Source organism: Pieris rapae, chromosome 2 (assembly GCF_905147795.1).
Source record: "Pieris rapae chromosome 2, ilPieRapa1.1, whole genome shotgun sequence".
NCBI classification, from domain to species: domain Eukaryota; kingdom Metazoa; phylum Arthropoda; class Insecta; order Lepidoptera; family Pieridae; genus Pieris; species Pieris rapae.
In genome coordinates this window covers 8,253,471-8,278,441 of record NC_059510.1, presented here as the reverse complement: position 1 = coordinate 8,278,441, position 24,971 = coordinate 8,253,471, and the positions used below count along the sequence as shown (strand labels likewise).

The following is a 24,971-nucleotide window of genomic DNA, read 5'->3' as shown; positions in this document are numbered from 1 at the left end:
TTATGACGTGTGGCTAAAGGAAATATTTACTCATTCTACTTGATCTATGGATATTTACTTTAAGTGATCTGCAAGGTGTATAAAAATATAATTTCACCGAATTTTAAATTGACTCTATAATAGTTCCGACATTAGCTCAGGTATTTGTGGTATCTAAATTATTCCCAATCGGACTTATTAACTATATATTATATTCTTTTATTTAGCCCAAATGTGTAATTCATAGTGTGATTATTATCACATTTAGTTTATTGCGACTGTCTAAACATTTTAAGTCTATCTTTAGGTGTATATTTCACGGTTAACTCGAACTTTGAGACTGTTAATAGATTGAACAAATTATTTAATTAAATTTAATTTTTTGTATATAAAATGTATGTATGAAAATATTTAAATATATAATATATGTAGGTATACCTAATAATAAATAATAATATTAATTCACATTTCTCTACTTTATCTGTAAATTACATACATATATGATTAATGTATAACAAAACGAGATAAAAACATAGGAGCTATCAAAACTCGAATAGAGTGTTTCTGTAAGAATTATATAATAATTTTTCGCAAGATGCGAGCCGGCCATGCAAGGTACTTGACATTAATAAGTAGGTCTGTGCCACTTCCGTACGTAGGTACTATAATTTGGGTGAAATAATATTTTTTTAGGGGAATTCAAACGAATTAAAGTCATTATGTAATGCAGAAATCTTTACTTCAGGCTAGTATGTTGGCGATATATTTAAAAAAACAATCTATTATTTTTGGGGCTATATATTGTTTTTATAGCGAAGTATTATAATTTATAACCTAATGCACGGAGTTTCGCTCTATCATAATTATTTTATTTTCGATCGTATGTCAATATTTATTCTGGGTACCTGTCTTCATGCAATTTGCTGGTAGACATCTCTTCCCTTTAAGTCAGGAAGTTATATTACTTATCGTCTAACGTGCTCGATAATTCTTAGTAAATCATAAAATAATCAAGTAGGAATAAAATGAATATGTAGTAATATTTATTATTTACATTTTTTTACGATTGCAGAGATTTTTAATTTTTACAATTTATCCGTAAAATAGAAGTTAAATATAACTTCCTCGACAAAGTTTCTGTCCTTTTATCCGATGAATTCATAATATTTACAAAATTTTATATTTTTGTGAAAGTGCCATCTGTTGACGATGTGTGATACTTCTTTCAAAGTAATTTAGTACTGATTTCTGCATGTTAACACAACTCGCAAGTTAAAACTTATTATAGTTCAAAGTATGATCACTAGATGTCAGGAGAATAAATATTGTGGTTAAATAATACTAAAGACAGTTATGCTGTCTTTGAAAAATGCAGAGATGTATTAAATTTAAAAAATTCTTAATAAACCGGAAATGCAAGTAAATCGTTGACCACACTAATTGTTTGTCAAAAGTACTAATTCTAAACATATTTAAAAATCATTTACCGTGTAATGACTGAAATTTATATTTTTATTTATAATTATTTTTAAAACGTTGCGAAACGACTATAGCTTACTATTTTTTACTTTCAGCTTTTTTATATTCATACAAGGTCATAATTAGTTAAGACATGACGCATGAACTTTTGCATTGAACTCTATTACAATAGTTACATCCTTTACATATACCTTATTATTTTCATTACCTTTAAAATAATATTCTTTTCTATTTATCTTCAGATTCTAGGCCTTGGTTTGTAAGGGGGGTTGAGTATAAAACAGCGCTATGCGCAAGAATTTAAAACATTCTTTGACTTGATTGTTTTTCTTGGATCAAAGTTTTTAATTGGTTTGTGACAACAATGTAAGGGATTTGCGTTGTTGTATCGTATAATTGTAACAAAGACAGGGAAATAATTGCACGTAATTTACCCACGAGGCTGCTTGAAGATCTTGAACGAAAGTTGATTTAACAAGGCTACTTATAATGTATCTATTTATTGTGGTTGGTCATTATGGAAAGTTCACTTTTTCCAAGGGTAGTTCTGGTAGAACGCTGATGAAATTGGAATGTTTCAATGTCTTAAATACGAATGCGTTAATCATTAGGAGTATCTACTTTTGCATGTTACAAATAAGTATTTCAATAGAGCTATTACATATAATAGGATGTAAAACCGCTCAGTAGCCTTCATGCTATGAAGAAATATTTTTATGAATCATTTTCTGTAGTAACAAATTACACCTTAAGACGTATTTTTTAAAATGCCTTTCAAGGTGAATATTAAAAACTTGGGTTTTACACTTAAAACGAATGGTTTTATTTACCACGGCTTAATATATTATGTAATTTTAAAGTCAAACTAAAATTCTCTTCGTGCTTGTCGTACCGAATAAGGTTCTGAATTCTTTAAAAAAAAAATACGTTTAGTTGAATTAAGCTTATGGGCTCTCCGAAATTATCCAAATGATGACCAGCTTTCTGGCAGATCAGAGCATCAACGTTGTCATCGACAAAGTATGTTCCGATTCTAAACCCGTGAACCGTTCTATCCCTGACCCTGTTTCTTCTGCATATCAATGATATGTTGCAACTTAGAAACATTAATTGCTATTCACAATAGCGCAGGGGATACTCTTTACCCTGTTCATGCATTTATTTCTCGGGTAGTTGTCGATCAGTACCGAAATAAACTTGAGTTTGAGGTTGCAGCTCCGATACCTGAAGTCTTGGACTGGGGTGGACTAAATCTACTTCAATTTAACTCAAAGAAGTCACACGTTAGTTTACACACCCTTCTTAAAGTCACAGCCAGAATCGGAATGCTTGGTGTTGACAAATCGTACCATGTTCAGTCGCAGTCATTTGGTGGTAAAGACTAAATTAGTCTCCAAGAAGCTTGGCCTGCTTAACAAAGACGTTCTTCATATTAGACCCCGCATGGATTACTATTCTCACCTCTAGGCGGGAGCTCCCCAGTACCAGCTTCTTACACTTGACTGTATTCAAGGAAGAGCGGTTCGAATCGTCGACGTCGATTCCCGTGGCGTTGCGTAGAGATGTGCAATCACTCTGCATCTTCTACCACTTTCTCCACAGAGAGTGTTAAGATGAGTTGTTCGGATGCGGACTGCAGCTGAGTTTTATCATCGGACGTCAAAACAGATGTGAAACCAACTGCCCGCTGAAGTATTTTCAGAAGAAAGATCGTACCAATTTGTAAAAGACCGGCATCTCTCTCTCTCTGGCATTGAGAGTGCCTATGGAGTGTTATAACTTAACATCAGATATCCACCGCCCCTGGATACTCCTGCCCATTTGCCGCCTTTTGTAAAAAAAATATTATAACAATAATAAAGATTGCATCCAAGCATAAAAATATTGTTTTCTTATGTTTTAAATAATTATTATATGTACGGGCATTTAAATCCGATATCATATTTTTATAACAAAACATCTCATTAGGAGACGAAGTGCCTGTTCAGAAATCGGCCTAATTGGGGTTTTATGGTTCTTCATACAGATTAGCATAGTGTAAAAGCAAATATGAAAGAATTAATATTTTGTAAGCTGTATTTTTAAATTGTTCTACAGACCGCACATAATTCGGTAATTTTGAAGCATAGGGCTGTAACAATATAATTTCTAAACAGTTGAGGGCATGTACATAGTGAACTAAGTTCCAAAGGATAGTCAATGTTAAGTTACAGATATTGAGAATCGCGTCTGGAGGAAGATGCATAGTACTGGCGCTAGCTTCCGCGATTAGCTAAATTTATGATCTAAGCGGCTGCGCTGAATTTGATATCGAATTCAATATTATTTCACAAAAGTATATAGTGCATAATATGGCATAGTTACACTCATATTATGTTAAATGTTAGTTAATAATTATTTAGAGTAAAATTGTGTAAGATTATAATAAAAATTCAGTACACACACATACACAAACATGGGCATGCTCCTTTAACGCCCAAACCCAACAACCTATCTCAATCCATTATTGACCGTAGGAGATAGACATCCTAATCTAAATATAATATTTTGAAAGTGTGCCAATAACCAATCGACAGATTGTAATAGCCTCCTGTCGATACGACCTATCTATGGTAGGTCGAAACGGTGTACGTGGAAACTTTGTATGAAAATGACAGTTCAACTGTGCCAATAACCTATCATAAGGTTTTAACTTACACCAGTTTTTAAAATAATTAATAAGCTATTTGATATGTTTAAAAATAGACATGTATAATTTAATATTATTTGTACGGTTTTATTTACTTTATTTGGTTTATATTGATTATCAAATATGACTGTAAAGAGCGAAGACATTGCATTATATCCGTCGCTAAAAATGGATTGTAATCGTAGGGTTTGGTTATGGGGATGCAGATAGGAGATGGATCGACTGTCACGGTCTGAGCTCAGATTTAAAACAATTTGGATTGAAACATTGTAGATTTATTATTGGGTTCGGGCGTAAAAGTATATTCAATAATGTGTGTGAAGATGGAGACGCGCTCGTGAACTGCTTCAAAGATTAAAAAGGAAGATTTAAATGGTGCTAAGAAAATATAAAGGTTTAAACACAAAAATGGATACACAACGTAACAGTATTGACAAATATGTTATTAGTCTCAAGTATAAATTATAAATGTGAAATATGCAAATTATTGAATGTTTTATCGTGTGTTCCTTCGAAATTATAAATTTAATATTCAGTGGTTATTAATATATTGTCATCAAATTATTTTAAATATGAATTTAAAAAAAGTCATTTAATGATTTCATAAAAGTTTATAATGAGTAAATTATCAAGTATTATGTAACAAAAAAAAAATATCTTTATTTCGCTAAAAGCTAAACACATCCTTTGGTGACTAACACGTTTGTTTTTGCTGTTTACATATACATAAAATATTTGCGGTTACTTAGTTGTCATGTCCATATAAGTGTATGCCCTTTAGCATTATATCCATAGATTTTGCCCTTGTATATGGAGGTTTTATTTAAAACTTTGTTTTTAAAACAAAGGTTTTTTTTAAAAACAAAAAAGAAATTGGAAAAAAATATAATATAACTCTCATTATATATTTTATTTAATTTTTTTCGTAATTTTCTTTGATTATTGTGTGTTAATATGTGTGTGTTATGTTTGTAATAAATAATATGTCTATGTCTATGGTTGAGACTCTGGTATTTCCGACTTTATAGCGCTGATTACTGGATAGTTTGGACATCTGGAAGCAGAAAAATCGATGCTTAGCTACAGCGAAGGAAACAAACGAACGAATATTAAGACCAGTTACGAGTAAAAAATTGTTTTGTATTTTGTATTGTTGTAAGAATGCGTAGAGATCATTATAATGATAAATCATCGAATAAAAAATGCGTCAGCCTTTGAATTTTTATAATTTAGTGGATCGGTCGTCTTTTTTTATTGTTTTTCATATGCCTAACTAATTAACACTGCTTTTGGTATTTCCTAAGTATTATTCCTGTATGTATAAACTATTTTGACGTACATCAGAAATATTGTTTAAAACCAATACATTTATCGCGAAAATTCATTTAGCTTAACGGCACAGACAGAGAGAGGAAGAGATCGTGACTACGATCGTTGAAAAATTATGTTGTGTGAATAAGTTAGTCCTGTTATGTAAATAATATAGTAAAGTTACGTATATATTACGTCAGGCTGAACCATGAGATTAATAAATTAAAGGCATTTATTTATTTCTCGTATACATAATCAGAAAAAAAAAGAAGTAGAGAAACATACACTGGAAACAGTTTTTGTGTCCACTAGGATGTCGAACAGTACTTACATACAAAGACCAATGATATTTATAACATAAAATTATAACAAAAGTATCTTTTGTATGAAAATTTTATAGACCTATGCGCGATAATATAAAAATGTCTTAGATTTTTATCTAGTCTTCTTCAGTTGTTTGTTAATTTGAAATTGTGTTACTCTAATCAGAAAAGAAATTAATATATAATTACGTTTCGTCAATCAGACGGATTATTTTTTTTAATAGGATGAAGGAAAAATTATGACTCCATGAAATTTATTTACAGGTACTTAATATTTACCTCACAATTATATATAAATCAAATGTATTTCATTGAAAATTAACTCGAAAACCTTTAGTTATTTATTATTTTGAGTTTTTCGTAAGATAACAGGGCATGCCCATGACCTTGCGACATTGCGTTGCCATCCTATGAATATACAATCACGTAAATAGATTTTAGAATATAAATAGCCTTTTACTATACAAATTTAAAGGTTAACATATAACAATTTTAAATGTTATGTCTGTCTAGCAGACGTACTCCGTCCTAGGGCGATTCCGATGAATGCATTAAAGACTGTCTTTGTCAATAGATACGACTTATTACAGCTTATAATGATGGGTTATATTCAAGGCGAAAGCCGAGCTGGTAGAAGCAAGAAGCTGTGGCAGTTTGCGTATTGCGTAAGACAGCGAACCTTTAGTAATAAAGTGGCGTGAAGAAGAAGAAATATATTTTGTGTACAATTTGCGTTATCCACGTTTTGAAAAATACATCAAAAGTGAGATAAAGACTTCATAGTTATTGTTAGGCGTAGGTTAATTGAGTTTCAATCAAGATTCAAATCTAATACATTATTTCATAAAGGTATGTATGTAAGTAATACTTAGGCACAAGTTATATATAAAATAAAAATTACTCATATGTGTGATTTTAAAACATATATTTATTAGATCCAGGTGAAGTCGGAGGTGTAAACTACCAAACAAAAGAATATGGAAAATTCTTCTACAAGCGGGTTACTCGATGATCATGACCTTTGGTGGTATAATCTAACGTATGTAAATAGAGAATCGATTTGCCTGACAGAGCTGAAGGCGAACGAGCTGAGACTCAACTCAAGTTCAGTGCTAAGCGAGCGTGCGGCGCGCGCGCATCGAAATTCGAATCCATCGCGCCAGTGTTTGTGAAAAAAAAAATATATGGAATTGTTTTTGTGACTACGATTAAAATAAAAAAAGGTAAGTGTATAGTTTTATAACGTGGCAAGGTTATAATGGATATAAATGGTTTTTTAATGAGCAATAAATATCGTTTCGTGAATTATGGATTATAATGATGCGTCTATTATGGTTATGGACCTTCAAATATTGCTTAACACCCACTTGGCTGAGTCTAGATAAAATTGTTTTTGCAATGATTTTATAAGCACAACAGATATTTAAACATTTATAGGTAGATAGAAAAAAATTGTAGATCTCTACGCACTGTTTTGTGTGTAATGTTTAAATATACGTACGAACTATTAACGAATATTTAATTTAAGCGCATATCAAGAACCTTCACGTTTTACCAAGTAAGTATAAAAAATATTGAGTTGATTTAAAGTTTTAAATTTAATACAATTGCAAACATACTCTGTGACATTTAGAATCTGATAAATCGATATTTTTGTGAACTTTACAATGCATTAATGTATTTAAATGTCCCAAATTGAATTTAAAATTAAGAAAAATAACATTTATTAAATTTATCAATTGATTGATACATATTATGTATCGCTAGAAATTGAATTCTGTCTATGGAAAAATTGTTCTATTGCTTAAATATATTTCTTGCAAATTTTAACAACTTCCACAAATGTAGATTGTTTTTATGAGCGCGTACTTTTAATATCACGTTCTGTTTTAATAATTTTTACATTTTATAATTGAGTCTAATTAAATTATGGTGACTTAATTCACATCTAGGAAAACCATGGTTTTGACAAAATTTTGCACTCTTACAGAGCCTTCTATTTGGTTTATACGGACCCTTTACGGGTATCGCATAGTTAACTAATTAATTATTTTTCTAAATTATTATTAATCAATTGTATTTTAGGAATATCGTAATGCTCGAAAAATTTAATTTCCGAACAAACGTGCTTCAAAACTAGTTTTGAAACATTGTAAAGATATTTATAGAAATCTCTGAACATTTAAAAAAAAGTGGAATTATAATATTTTTTTGTATTGATAAACTACTTACCTCGGGGTAAGTAAGTACATTTTTGCTATATATTTTCCCGCAATATATAGCAAAAAAAGTAAGTCCAAATTATTCTTTAGAAGCGTTTTGTCTTGAATATAAGATATAAATCATAATCCCTATCATATTAATTGTAAATAACACATTTGACCCTTTGTGTTCACGTTGTTTGGAGGCAATATAAAAAAATGTTTTCAGAAATCTTATAATTGGTACTAGTGAGGCTCTTGTGCGTTTTAAGGGCTACATTTTACACCACATTTTGCCACTTCGGAAACTTTTTAGTTTCTAATTCTTGTGCAGACAATGCGGACTTTAATCAAACAAAACAAAGGGAATTTCATGTTCATATAGAATTGTTAAGAATTAATTTTAAAAATCTTGTGGACCTCTTGTTTTCAATCAAGACTTCAGACAATTAGCGTAAACTATCACTCCTGTACGTTCCAAACATTTTTGACGTATGGGAATCATATTTGGCGCTGTCGCGAAGCGGGATTTTTGAAATGCTGGCTTTGTTTTAGGTTTATATCTTAAATGAGGTTAAATTTCTTAAATCTATGATACATTTAAACCAAATTGAAATACAAATAGATTACTACTATTTAGTAATAATCTATCTGTATTACCCGCCTTTGTCTCGAACATTACGTTTTCTACAAGTAAATTACCATGAACAAGAATGGTGACATGATTGGTTTTAAAGGAGTTTGCCGTAGGAAGTAGTTAAATGTCAAAGTCATTTAATTATTATTAATTATTAATAAAGAAAGCAGGAAATCAGAACTTATTTGTTATGTGTTGTTGTTATGGGTTCCTATAAAAATGTATTCGTAAAAATTAAATTTGTATTAGTATTGGTTTGTTAAGCAGAAATATCTGTAAAGTGTGAGAATTAATTAATTAAATTTGAATTAACAACACTATCGTTTCAAAAATATCACTTAATATACTTGTCGTAAATCCTTCTACTTGAATTATCCTCATACAAATGCTTACACCTTGCTAATTAAGTTCGTACAGATTTTATAGCTTAAACGCTGTTATTTTAATTTATTTCAATAGTAGCAAAAAAATCAACTGATTTTCTTTGGTCGGCCAAAAATCCTTTTACTCCCATACAAAAAAATATTATAACAATAATTTATTACAATTTAAAATAAAATTGATTTGATTAATTCATAAATTAATCATTAACTATATTGTATTTTCTTGCATAAATTAGGCAAAACTGGTTTAAAACAATATTGTTCTATGTTTAAAATTATTTAACGTACTAATATATGAGCGTTAACACAGCATTTGCATATAAACATTGTAACTGGTACCGGCAGTTATCGATTCTCTTTTTAATATAAGATTGTTTTACAGTGTGTTTATTTATTCACAAAAATACATACATTATCCTTACAGTACTAGGCCAAAAAATATATATAATAAATTATTAAATACATCATAAATACGATATCGCTACTGTATATTCTGATAAAACCTAATAGAGCATTAAATTATCTTCTTAAATATATCGTTTGTTCTCTGATATGCGTTACCAGAAAAAGAAAATGGAGTTCTAAATTATAAAAAAACCGTGATTTCCCAAAAACTGCATTTTTTTGTGTTATGACACTCTCGTTGCTGATATAAAGATGTCGATGTGTAGAGACAGCATTCAGTAAACGCAACGTCTTTGTAAACAGGGATGTGTGCAACAGACTGGTTCTGGCCCTTGTAATATTTTTTGTATTATTTAAAAAGAGTGGATTGATTCGCGACTGTGTTAATAATAAGTTCCAGTATAATTTCATGTTTAAAGAATTTAAAACGTCGAGCCATAAAAATAGTCTCGCAGTTTAGTCCGTAAAATAATTATTTAAGTCATCTAACCATTTATCTTTTATCGTAGAAATATTAAGATAAATATCGAAAAATGTACTTAATTATTTATTTTTTGCGTTGGCGTTCGGTCTAATAGCAAAGCGTTGGTCTGGTCTATGAAGGTATCATAAGCCCTCTGACTTTGTTTTTTTTTTACATTCTTACCTCCAATGGCTATTAGCGTTGAACTGGAATTTTTAATAAACATCTTAGTATCGCATTAACCACATATTACATGTTGTTTAGTAATCTGATAGACAAACACTACCAATGTCGTGTCATTGATGCGTGTCGCGTGTAATGAGTTGATGATACTTCATACATTACTTATTTATTTAATAAGTCCAAATCCTTCTGCTTTTTATGGGCCTACTACACTTAAAAGTAAACTTATAAGTTGGTTATATATGGTGTACCAAGTAGGATGAAAACATATTTTCCCTATAAAAAGAGCGAAAGGGATGCAAAAATAAAACCCCGCTAGGCGCTGTTAGAAAATTATTTTTTCGTAATAGTAAATCTGTGTCATACATTGCGTATTCTTATATTACGTTAACCTAATGCTTGTGTTTATTACTCTCCTTGAATAAACCAACTAAACCTCCTTGTCCGTTGACCCTTACAATAAAAATATTCTCAAGTTGTTTTTGAAATGTGGATCCAGTCACTATAATCTTGTTATTTATTTATAAGTTGTGTGTAATTTTATGAACTGACAGAAAAACAGATTATTTAATCGCAAGCATTTTATTGCTGTTATTCTTTAGCCGTTTAATTGCTCGTGTGGGATGTATTTTGAATATATCATATTTATTATTTCTCTTCTGCAGTGTGTAAAAACAAGAACCAGTTTTTTAACCTAATCTGCGGTAAAATAAATAGTCAGAATGCAAGACTAAACGATGTCGCGTTTTGTTTCATAGCCATTGTTAACACGCTAAGTAAAATAGTATCGCTAGTTTTTGATTGGACTAGATATTCCATTAAATACATTTGGACATCACGTCGCGTTTCGTCTTTTGTTTTTATTCCCATGAGGTTACGATGGCCGCCAAAGCGGAAAGGATTTAAACTATTAATATTAAATAAAGTTCTTTTATAGAAAAAACACACCATTGTTTTTAGACTTAAATAAAATAGCAAATAGGAGTCATGGCTCGGTGCCTAACGGTGTATTCGAATATCGAAATTTAAATTTAGAATTGATTACACTAACGTATATATTGTTTTCCGGCTGTGTAGTTTATTGTGATTCAAGGTAATCAAGAGAACAAAATATCAATGTAAATGAACTTTGAGCGGTTAGATGAAGGATTTTGTACGATTTAGGATCGATGTTTTTTTTACCTTGGGTTATGCATATAGCAAGGCAGCGATGGCCTAGTGACTTCAATGCGCGATTGTCATTACTAAGGTCGTAGGTTCGATCCCCGGCTGAGCAGTAATGGACTTGTGCGTATTTAACATTTGCTCGACCGGTGAAGGAAGGTGAGATGGCGCATACGATATGTTATCAATATTTTTAAGTATTATTTTAGTATAATATTTATAATAAATTCTGCAAATGAGCCAAGGTAAGTGTGAGAGTATTTCACAGACGTGTTTCTCAAACAGTAGCACTTATGAAATGCTTGCGCAGCCAAAATTGTATAATATATCATCACGTACTGCGTATGCGAGTTTCTTTATATAACTTTTAATAATTATTATTTAATTTCAATGATAAAACATTTAATACCAGCGATTTTTTTACATACAATCGTTTTATTATATAATATATTTGTAGTTTTATTTCTCAGAATTTTCTAACTCAGAAGAAATTCGATTTGTAGTAGATTTTAGTTTATTATTGTCAACCGATTTTAAGACAAAATGTCTGTACTTATCAAAGTAATATTTTTTGATTAATATTAGAAGTTAAATATTCTGAGCGTAAAAACCGGTGGCGTTGCAAGTTTTTTTAAGTTAAGTTTAAATATCTGAGGATAAAATTTTATATTATTATAGATAATAAGTTTCAAAACTGCCAGACGTAAATATTTCTTAATGTGTTTGGTAAATTATGATTTTTTGGAAATGATCTTTAGGTCAAGTACAGAGTTTGCGTAATGACAATACAATGAGAAGTGGGATTTTTTCACACGTATTCAAATCATTGAATCATGTTTTTGTAATTAAACATAAATTTAGATGTATAACTGGAAAAAAATATTCCAATACAATTACCTTTTATATATTATAATATATATTTATACAACATTTCCAATTCCTTAACTCCTTACCCATAAAATCTCTGCATCTTCTACCGCATTTACTATACAGAGTGTTCAGAGGAGTTGATCGGTCTCATACCTGCAGCTGTTTTTCATTATTGAACGTCAAGGTAGAATACAGTATACCATCCGTATCATTTCGACATCCGTCGTTCACCATCGCTATGTGAAACCAGCCCACTGAAGTACCAAATCAGTTCGACTTAGGGTCCTTCAAGAAAAGAGCGTACCAATTCCTAAAACTCTGTTAAAGAAGTTACAGAGTAATACCTTCAGGCGTTGCCACTCTTCTATTTAATAAAAAACCTGTTCAGGAACTTAACTACATAAACTCAGAATAACTTTATTCATATAGGAAACCGGGTACACTTATGAAGGTCAACAGAAAAGATGTTAAATTGATTCTAAATTTACATTTACTACCAGTTCACAAGTCAAGGACGTTGACTTGCAAGTAGAACTGGCAAGAAACTCTCCGCCACTAATTCTCTAATTTCGTTTTGGAGTTTGTTGTTAAACTAATAAAATTTCCATATAAGCAGTGGTTTATCTTCTGGAGCCTGGTTGGTCGTACACTTAGATAAGTTCTGTTTCGAGTACTGGTGAAAATGGCCATTTGTTTTAAAATCGTTTTTATTTTTTTGTAGATACAGATCTTTCGTACAAAAGTTTTTCAATAATTGTACTCCAGATTTGAAACATTTAATATCATTTTTAATACAGCTTAAAGCTAAAATCTTCAAGTACTTATAAATAATATTATTTATATATACTTTTCAATTAACTTACAATACTGCCTCATATGATCGTTTTCAATAAAAATCTTCAATAACAAGAACCAAAAACCAACTTTTTTGCGCACAAAATTCCATGGAGCGTAGTTATTTTGTGACTGGTTTCTTTAACCGGTTGGTAAAATTTGTAGACGTAGATATAGTCGTATTTACTTCATATAGAAACAACCACTGATAGATAACGGTTATAATATAAGCATAATATTAAAGATCGAATCGATCAAATTAGATCTAAAAATAAGTATGTCGCAAAAATAAGTACGCTCGATGGACAAGTTCAACAAAATCTTCGAATATTCGTCAAAATGTTCTTTTTTTTATAGAACAGAGGGCAAATGGGCAGGAGCTCTTTTCTTGAAGGGCCCTAAGTCGAATTGTTGATAAAAAAATTTGCCTAATGCCAAACTAGGATTCTCATTAAAAGATTTAAGTCAAATATTTTTATAATAAAACTTATGCTGTATCAGGGCGACCAGGTCCTCAGAAGAGCGAGACACTTTGTAATCATCAAGAATGCAGTCAGTATTCGTATTCTTTACATTGAAAACTATTTATTGATAATAAAAATAATTAAAATTTTATAAAAAGAAAATTGAAACAATTTTAAAACATTTTCTCCGGCAGTGTACCTTTAACGCTTCCGGAATTTCTCGTGATACTATTTTTTTTTGGATCTCCCTAAATTATTGAAGCTGTTGTAGATACTACAAAATATCGTTAAACTTTGCAATTAAAATATATCTAGTATATGTACTTTAAGGAATGAATTACTTATTTTTGTGTTTTTAAACGAATTGATATCAAATACTAAAACTCGGTCTATGCACGCGTTTAAGTCTATTATAATTAATAATTACAGTTTTCTGCTGTTCATACTATACGTATATTTAACGGTCGTATCAAAGGAAGGATTTTATTAGGTTACTTAGGACATAGTAAAGACTTTCGGGAGCGAAAAGGTTCTTTCATGGTTATTTTTTATTTATTTATAGCCTTATATCAGAATACAAGATAATACATTACAGCCATTGTTTTTGTTAATCTACGATAACTGATTCTGTGTGCCCACGATCAAAGGCCTTCCCCGTTTTCCTCCATTTCTCCTTATTGTATATCAATCTCGTCCAGGTCTTTCCAGCCATTTCCAAAATTTCGTCGGCCCACCTTTTAAATTGCCTACCTCGGTTTCTTTTAATGATAGGTTATTACAGATAATTAAATGAACGATTCTGAGTACGAATGTAAGTAAACAAACATTCCACTGATATGATGGCACAAGTGTTGCCAGATATCAGTATAAAAGTATTGCATGTTTAAGATTGAGGTCTTTGGATTGTAAACAGAGCGTATAGTAACGCAATAGGCACTAATTATTTTTATCTATTGCAATCGCAATTCAACAGGGTTACTTTTAAAACAGGGCTTTCAGCTTCGTTAAGCCCCATATGAATATTGGACCTTAATGTATGTTTGTGATAGATTAGATAGTATTTTAAATATAATTTCTATATTTATTAAATTATTTATTCATAATTCCATATGGCTATTATTGTGTTTACTATACTATTACCTAATAAATTGGCTTAAAAAGGCGACAAATCCTGTAATGATAAACACGGTTGACGGAGAGGTGCAGTCTCGATGGAGATTAAGCTCTGAATGCCTAACAGCTCTCAACACATCTGCTAATAGTCTAGCTGACTGATTGCAAGATAAAGATATAAATAAGTTTTAAAAAGAAATATTATATTAGAAGGTTAGGTTTAACGAACATATATTTAATTATACCTTCGCACACCACCGCATTATAAACCACACACATAGTTTGTATGTGTATGTAAGGGTAATCCGGCCTTCCCGCTATTACGTTTGTAATGACGTTTAAATAGTCCATACCTGCAGAACCAAACATAGTAGACTACATTAGCGAGGGAGCCAAGAATACAGGAGATATTATATTTTTTCAGGGTCAGTTCTTTTAAGTTAAAAATAAAATTAAAAACCAAAATTTTATGGTCTGTAACAAAAAAATACTACAAAAAGTGTTTATACGTAAGTTGTTGTTTGGTGCTTTAAGTCATTACCTAAATTTGACCAATTACCTACGCATGAGAGATTTTATTCATTAGAATCCGACGTTTCAAATTTGTATTACAATATTTTTATGGCTCACACGAGGTAAACATAATTTGAAATTCCATTTTTTGCTACTAAATTTACTTAAGTAATATTTGATTCTAGCGAATAATTCAATGACAAATGTACTAAGATTGACATTGAATTAAATCGTTTCTTGCAATTGCTGCAAAGGCAAAGATCACATGGAAAATCCAGATTAAATTATATATAATTTGATATATTAGTTACATTCTTAATTTTTGAACTTTATCTCAAGAATTGTGAGTCGGGCAGTATAGGGGAAGGCCCTATGGGTAAAGAAAAACCCTAGTTTTATATGGAACCACGAATTGACTGATTTTATTTATTTATTTTTGACTTTCTAAAGAATATCCAAACAATTAAATTATACACAACAACATGAATACACATTCAAACAGTTAACAATTTTTACCAATTTAAAGAACAAAACGAAAATATATATTTTTAATAAATTCGCAGTTCTAAGATGCATTGATAATTATGATATATTTAATATAAAGGAAGAATAACAAAGCTATTATTATAAAAGATGCTAGAGTTTTAAAAATTATTTTTAGGCATTTTTTCGCAGCGTAAGCATTAAGCATTTGTTTTATCACATATCTATTTTCTGGTAATATGTGTTATAATCAGAAGGTATACAATGCATGATTGAGATAGTTAAATAGTTTGTGTTGGACTTAGGAATTTGAAATAGTTGGGTTTGCCTTGTAATGTATGAAAGAGGGATGTAAAAGAATAAAAGCGAACAAATCAGGGCAGTCAATTTTAATGCAAACAGCATCTAAAAACACTCATTTTATTTATTAATTATTGTTACATTGTAGTAAAGTCATAGCATAGATATTACGCGTTTGTCTGATTGATAATATTATTTATTGACAAGAAAGTTCTGCCTACACGTAAATTATATTGAGTCACATATTATTTTCACGTTTTTCATCACAGTATGAGCTGGTGTTATTTGCATATTAAGGAAATACTATTAATCTCAGTACAACTGGCTTGAATGGCTCGGGAAGTACTTGGCCGATTCGAACAATGATAAAAAATCTTTATTTACATATAACTGTAGAGATCAATAAGTTATTAGTTTTTATAATAATTCACATTTTTATGTATAAGTATCTTACAGCAATAAAGGCTATTATTATTATTAACTATAGCTGCAGCCTAACACATAAGCCATGCGTACGACCGATTTTAGTGAATTGTTGTGTGCATATCGGTTAGGTCTGCAAATCAGACAATATCCGTTTTTTATCCCCCTAAATGTTAAGGGTTATCCAACTCTAAATTTAATTTTTAGAATTTTTTTGTTTCATTTTTTTAAGATACAACGTACAAAAATACATACAACACTTAATTTTCACCCCTCTACGATAAATCGCTATTTTTTACTTATTATACGAAGACTTGAACTCTAAGGTAATTGAGAAAAAAGAGAGCAAAACCTAAAAACCGAACAGTCTCTGGGGTAGCATTAAGCATAGCAAAATGTTCCATGGTATGCACTAAAAAGATAGACAAGGCATTAAGGAGAAACGAAGTTCGCGAGGGCAGCTAGTATTCTATCTAGCAACGTCGAGAACATACAAAAATTACGAAAAGACAGTATTAAGTACCTGCAACCCTTATAATAATGGGGCCTGGTGTCACTATCATTTTGCCCCTTAGACTAGCGATATACGTTAATAAATTGGTGCTCCTATTTCACCAGGCCTCCTGCTGATAGAGGACAAATCTTTGTTTTTAATTTATTTTATTATTCTTTATTACTCAATATGTCATTTGGAACATGGTGTTATGATTGCAGTTCCTTACAAACATTGTGTAGTTACAAAAATAGTGGCGGAGAGTTTATTGCCAGTTCTTCTCTTCTGTTCTACGCCCTTGATTTGAGAACTGGCAGTAAATGTAAAATTAGAATCCTTAAAAGTATATTTTGACGTTCATAAGTGTACATTATGTTACCTATATGAATAAATAATTTTTGATTTGATTTGATTTGAATTAAACACCTTATAAATAAATACATCAAAAGTACTTTGCTGTATATTCCTAAAGAAAAATTGCATTCTGCGCTTATCCAATACTTAACTCGGAATTTTTAACTTTTGTAAATAGACAAGTTTAAGTTTTTTTTAATTACCCTATTCGGTCTATTTTCCAAGTCTAATTTTTCGCAAAAGTCGTTGAATAGCTATCAATATTTATGTTCCCATTTCTTCTTAAAGTTTAATAGAACATTTCTATATCTATATTTGGATTTGGTTTAAAAGTAGTTATTGAATTTTTAATTAATAATATTTTAATGTACAATAATGTTTCTATTTAAGATACGTTTAATTTACATAGCTAGTCATAGGTTACTCCGACATAGATATTGAAAAATAAATATTGTTCTTCACAAGGACATGTCAATGACTATTCAAGCTATTAATAATAAGCGGAAAAGGCTTTCCGCTTACTCAGGCCTTGCTATTTATTTAACATCTTCAAGTAAATACTTGTGGCTTGATTTATCTAGATACTTTGTAAAATCAAGGTGATTTTACATAAAAGATGGAAGTTATAGTTATTTTAAAATTACAACGATTTGCAAAATAAGGTTGTTGGGGCAAGAGGCGGCCCTACCCATTGCGAGGCTCCGGGCGGCTGGAGGTTTTTACGAGGCCATATATCCTTCATGAAAAGTATATGATGAGAAAGTAGGTCTGGTTTTTTGGTATATATTGGTATGTTACCAAAAATTGAATTATGTTTTGAATGAATGAATTAGTTAACTAACTTTATTTTAATTAACTGTTAAGTTTTAACCTTAATAAGTAATTGGGTATCAAATTCAAAAGTAAAAAAATATATATATTATATATACTAAAAAAATTGATATACTTCAAATTTGCTTGGGACCTGCATGCTCATGCAGAGGCCCAACTCTTAAAAAAGGAAAAGTAAGTAAAAAGAATACTGTCAAAACCGTTTACGACGAAAACGGTTAGAACATACCGGTTATATTGACTAAAATCAAAGGTCCCAGCTGAATTCTATTGTATTAGATACTTAATAACAACGTCATCGGCTGTTACGACTATCGGTTTTTACGGCCAAATATGAGTAGTCCCTTCGATGCCGTTATAGCAGATTTTGACTGTAGTACTTTCTTATAAAAAATTAACTAAGCGAAGTAAACCAAATTACATATGGAGGTTTTACCCATTACCTCACCTCGTGATGCGGTCGATTGACATTGACAGTTCTAGCTCGTTCCACATGTGAAAGGCCTTCACAGTTCGAAGTACCGATTAAGTGCCTTGAGCAATTCGTATATCAAAATTGCACAAACACAAAGCCTCGAGATATTTCGTTCTTTGCTAATAGATCCAGTATAATCATGAGTAGTAGGAACTTTGAAAACCGCTAATTATCGGTTAACCTTTGAATCTATTAATCAAACGTGTCAGCATATTGTAATTGTTGTTAATATCACACTTCGTTTTATAACATGCGTAATTACTGATAGTAAATATATAATTAGTTTGATTTTCTTATTCCACTGTAAGTTGAATCGGAATGAATAAATTAGGTAAAAGACTAGTTAAATTAAAAGTAACTAGCAAACGTCATTTTAATTTTGTAAAAGTAATGCATTTGCATTCGTTGTATCTTTTTATGTAATAGGATGCAAACGAGCAGTAGGCTCATCCGATGTTAAGTGATATCGCCGCCCATTACACTCACATTGCCAAAAGGCTAGCAAGTGTGGTGCCGGCCTTTCAAGAATTGGTACGCTCTTTTCTTGAAGTCGTTATAATAAAGAACTTAACAATGATTATAATAAAAACGCGCTTCTCCACTCTCCTATTCAAATCTGCAGCATGTAAACCTGTAACGTGAATTACTATTAAGAGGCAAATATTTATTATTATTATATTCTCTCTATTAGCAAAGCCAAAGTGGCCATCGACGTTTTTTAAGACGCTTACGCTTTTTTGTCCTATGTACTGTACTTTTAATCTGCAAGGGTGACTCAGCAAAACGATTCCACGTAAAGTGTATTACGAGATTTATGGAGAACACCTCGATGAATATTTATTTATTCGCATTATTGACATTTCCACGATGAATCTACAAATAACAGGTATTTGTAACAAAGAAGCGAGAATAGGTTAATTATGAAGAGTCAATAATTGTATACAGATTAATATGATTTTATGGTAGATTCTGTATTTCTTATAAAATATATCTGTATATGTATGACACGTACTTCGTGTGAAAGTATATTGTAATCAGTACTTAAATATTAATGTGATAGTTATTGAAGCATTGATTTACGCAACGATATTTATATCTAGAACTAAATCTAAATCGTTTGGACATGTATGTAAATAGAACTTAGCTAAATCTATGTAGAGGTGTTAGAAAAAAATTTTGAGCCTATTAGGTAGAAATGTGGTTATTAATTTGGTAACTAAAATATTTTATTATTTTTATTTTCTGGTTTCGTCTAAAGAAACAGTCCTTCTCACCGCGAGACACGTGATTTTAAAATAACATGTTTCTGTAATGAAAAAAAGTTTATTGCAATATTATCTTTCATTCGTAATTAAAAAAATAAAGTATAAAAATGTTACTTTATATTGTTTCTATTACATAATATATAAGCAATAAATTATGTCTGCCGGGAATTAATGCAACAGTGACCTTGTAAATACTACGCCAAAAATATCACCTGTGACAGCGGACAGGTTTATTCGCAATAAAATTACGAAACAGAGTTTATACTATGAAATTAAAGACTGCATTATATTTGAATTTATAACGGATCATTCCTTTAAAACTATCTGGACAAAACAATTACTAATAGATATCCTAGTAAGTGATTAATAAATATTTTAATTAATTTATGAATAATGAGTAATAAGTTTCCTGTAGTATTAAAGTAAAACGAATTAAATTTTTGTTGAAACATTTTATCTTCCACATGGTTTTGCGTATATCCATTGCTTTTCTTATAAGTAGTTTGAAAATAGAACACATTAAAAAAAAATTTCAATCTTGAATAAATACTTTTTTGAATATCATTAAACATCAGTTTTCATTGATATGATTGAAATACAATTTCTTTGACATTTAACAACATTATTATTGATAGTCTATAATTATGAGGACGGGTCAGCCTCGCGTATAAATTACATAACCATAAGTAGGTAGTCATTGACAATGAGCCTGGTTTGGCAGAGCCTTGGCATAGATATTTCGGTCGGCCCTTACCTCTATTTAAATGAGGATGCAGTTTTGGTAAGATGTTTTTGGATAAAATTGGATCACCATGGTTTACTTAGCGAAGGACATAATCCTCACTCATAGCGTCTTCGGTATATCGTACTGGAATGTTTGCACCAAGTCTCGACTAAGTATCGATAACTTTAGTAATAAAAATGTGCTTTGTGGTTCATGATAAACAATTTTTACTTGTTTTGATTACTCAAGAACAAAAATTCGAATAATTTGAAGCTTTTAATATTGAGTTGTTTGAAATTCATTTTTATTTTTATTTTTATTACTTTTAAACATATTTGCTCTTATTTGCTAAGTACTCTATATTGAAGATTTTACTAAATATTAATTGTGTTAGGATTATTTTTTTATTAACGCATGGAGCACATGCTTCATTCTTGTAAAAGTTCCGTGGGTTTGGTAAAAAAATACTCCCTTTATTTAAATTTGCTTTACGATTTAATTAATGTAGCAATTAATATACATATCTAATCAATATACTAATAGACAGTGACACCTGAGAGTAACTGAAAAGGCGATACTGTCAGCTGTCATTAATATTGTATGTTACAGAGCTTACAAAATAATAACATCAAAGTCAAATCAATTCTAAACCGTTAATAGTTGTGGTTTCTTTGATTTGCTATTATTGCAAAATCTAAAACATAACTATTCAAATTGCTAGTTAATTTTAATAACGACTATAAAATCACCACTACCAAAGTTGGGTCAAAAATGTACTACAAACAAGTTCGCCGCATACAGTATAATAATTTCGTAAGATACTATAAAGTATGATTACTTAATCAGTCGGCAATCTAGTACAGAACTATTTTGACAGCAGTTTCCGAGGTTTTCCTACAAATTTCATCGGGTTTTTTAAATAAATGCTACGCTGTTATTATATATTACTGGAGCTGAATTTTTTGCCTTTACAACTAGGTGTAATTGCTTTGTGTTGTATTTCCTTGTAAACAACAGGTCAGTAAGGTCGAACAAACACATGTTTTTGCTGGGTTTAAATGACGCATTGTTTTCGAAGACAATCACTAATGAGTTCCTATGCGCTATGCTTTATGAGTTAAATTATCAATTTTGCTGCTTGGTAGAAGGTTAATTCCATGAAGTATATATTTGTTTCATATTCACTGATTCTTAGCAAGTCCTGGGTTCTGTTAAAACATACCGATACTAGTTAGGGATGATAGCATAGCACCTTAATTATACGAATTGTTTTTGAGTTTCGTCATAAATATACACAAATAGTAATAATCATTCCTCTTTTAAATATAATTGTTTAATGGTCGTTGGTACGGAGTAGGTGTAGCATATTCGTGAAAATTTTACAGTTTTTTTGGGTGATCCTTGTCTTTTTCACTATGATAATAGTTGCGTAAAATTCATTAGTATATTTATAACTGTCATATATACTCGTCAAATGACTATGAAATAATGGTAATGACGCAGAGGTTCTCAGGACGTATCTCATTAGATAAAATTTTTTAAGGAGCAAAAACCACCGTATGAGTAATTAACACTAGTCAGAAAGATAATTCTATGAATTATATGAATGTAAAGTCAAACTAATAACAGAAACAACAAGGAATTTTTTGTCTATAAAAATCGTGTTATAAGAAAATTCGAAAACACGTTAACATTATGTTAATAAGTTTTTCAAGTCAAAAATATTTTTTTGCCCACAGGTTAGATTTCGTAATCTGTAATATAATGAGTAGAATATTATCTGCATATGAAACTTATTAAGCCGATATTCGGACGTGACGATCAAACAATTGACTGTCTGGAAGAGGAATGGTGTGGATGAGAATTGTCTTATAGTGTGAATTTTGTAATCTATATTCGTAGTTAGTCTCTAACACACCTTGGTATAACACACATTGGTCCAAAGACTACACCAAGGTATTTGAGGTCGTTACAGTGCTTACTTACTTTTAGTGATATGTTGTTAACATATTTTGATAGTAGATGTGAAATATGTATGTAGGACAGTAACATTTACTGTGAAAAATTAAAGTTTATAAGTTTACTTAACAAATGCAAGAATCTAACTCGGACCAGACTCCAGTAAATGATGCATGAAAAGTGAAAAAGTCTGGCACCTCAGTAAAAAAAATTACGAGCTTGGGAACCAAAAACATGCGATGATTCAAGATTGGTCTAGGCCCCTTTCAAAGCTTATGGGTTTTCGTGCCGTCACCAAGCCAGTAAATAATGGAAATCGATCATCAATTGTAGACGTACATAGCAATTGCACATTGTAAATCATAATAGCTACTGCGAAAAGAACAATGTGCAAATTAAAAGCCATTACTATAATGTATTCTAACACATTACGCAAATAAGCATCACCTTCACACAGTGGATAATTACTGTTATGAAATTATTAATATAATTAATTATTTGAAATTCAATAGTAATGTTCCAAAACTTTCTTAATTCGTCTTAGAATTCGTCCGTAATCAAAGTCAAAGTAAAAAAACATTAATTAGGTAATACGCTTACCGTCAAAAAAGAAATATACAAGTTCAAGGGCGTAGAGCAAAAGAGAAGAAGTGGCAATAAACTCTCCGCTAATCTTTTTAATCGCTAATTTTTTTCTTTTAATAATGATTTCAAGCCATGCCAGCGGATAATCTAAATAAAAATGAAACATACACACAATCATCAATCGACGCGGGTTCGATTTACGCCTAAGCCAAAAATAGAAGGCTTTTAAAAATAAGAACGTAAATAAGAGAGTTTAGTGATGAGGACGTGATTGCAGCATCATGGTACTTACAAACTTTTTGTTAAAAACATTGTCAATTTAAAAGAGTGACGGAGAGTTTCTTGCTATTTTCTACGAGCTTGATTTAATAACTGGTAGTAAATGTATTTAGAAGTGCTTTTTCAGTTTCATAAGTGTAATCAAGTACTGTATAAATAATAGCGAACATAATACATATCTATGTTTCCTTACAGTTTCCTTGTAAACCAAAGTTTGGCGTTTATTGATTTGATTTGCTTAAGGACTTGCAAGTCTCAGCGCGTTTAAACCTAGTAAAACTTAAACAGATTTTGTAAGAGCTAGTCTACAGAATTTTCTTCTCATTTCCGGATTTCCTCTTTCCGGGTGACTTAGCCTCGCTTCATAAATAATGTAGGAAAATAATTTACTATAAATATTAAAAGGCTACGTGTATTACTCATACATTTATGCAGGTGGTCGCGTTTAAAACGTTCACAATGCCTTTTTAATTTAGATTATTTGATATATTGCAGTATGTATTACTCTAAACTTTGGCGATAGGGCCATAGCCATGACCATATAAGTCCTGTTACATTGACGAGAAATAATTTAGTATATGTATTATTTTCATTATATGTATTTATGTATTTAATTTAAAGACTTTCAATTCAATATAACTTGTTTATTGTTGTTGTGTCTTGAGTCATACAAATTGTTTGAACTGGAGCAAATCAATCCCATGGATTAGGATCATTTAAATATTCGTTAAATGTATAAAAAACTTTATTGGTTAATTTAATTTAACGGTTGGGAGTTTTTGTAAAAACATAAACAATTTCCATATAAGGAGTGGTTTATGTTCAGGAGCCTATTCGTACCCATTACTTCTGTTTCGAGTAGTACTGCAGAAAGTCACAATTTGTTTTAAAATCTTTTATATTTTTTGGTACATACAACAAGGCTTCAAGTATACAGTGACCTGATAGTGTCATAATATTTGTTGGTATCTCTATACTCATTCCAGAGTGTCATATGTCGGTCCAAGGGGCCATTCAGGGAGGGTAGTTAACATTTTTTTATTTTTTTATTAATTTATTTTCACTACATTTTCTATCAACAACAACAACATAAACTTATTTAATTCAGAAACTACAGGCCCTAACAAAGAAACGATCTAACATAAATTTCATCGGACACTCCTTAGTATAAAATTACATTTATTTGAGAATTTGACGTCACTATTTAAAGAAGTTGACTGAAGACGTCACACTGACGTCAGCTTGACGTAAAACGTGATTTCCCCACCTTGTTCCTGTAACTCGTATTAAAACCAGTTTCTCACGAGATATAACAAAACATGTCTGTATACTTGCTAATGATACTGTAGCATACAGCTTTGTATTAGTTATTTAATTATTATAAATATAAGAAATGAATTTTTGGCATTTTTCTTACTTTATAAGACCTATTTGGTTAAAACTACATACATTTTAATCCTAGCTAACATTAAAGATAACAACAACATAAAATCTTTTATATCAGGGGCTCAGATTTCTATATCTGTTTCAAGATCATTTCATATTTAAATAGGCAAGAAGGTTCTTCTGTGCCTTGACAGACGCCGTCAACTTTCGGTCTAAGCTGTTCCATCACGATGTTTTCCATACTAGAGTGTTAAATGCGCACATATGCAGGAAGTCCATTGGTGATAAATACATACCTTTGAAGAGAATCGCATGCTGAAGCTACTTGGACAAGTTATGTATATTATAATATACATAACATACTTAACCATACACAAACTTTTGAATTATGTTATTGCACACA

At 30.7% G+C, this 24,971-nt stretch overlaps 1 protein-coding gene across 2 annotated transcripts in view; it reads left to right on the top strand.

The window, feature by feature from the left end:
- The first annotated feature begins 6,860 nt into the window (after positions 1-6,860).
- Positions 6,861-24,971, top strand: part of LOC111002897 (ABC transporter G family member 20) — a 44,437-nt gene continuing 26,326 nt past the window's right edge. Inside the window, exon 1 of one of the 2 annotated variants that reach the window (XM_022273180.2) lies at positions 6,861-7,004. The gene's annotated coding sequence lies outside the window, so the exon portion shown is untranslated. The remainder of the gene's footprint in view (positions 7,005-24,971) is intronic. The other variant, XM_045634227.1, reaches the window with a different exon arrangement.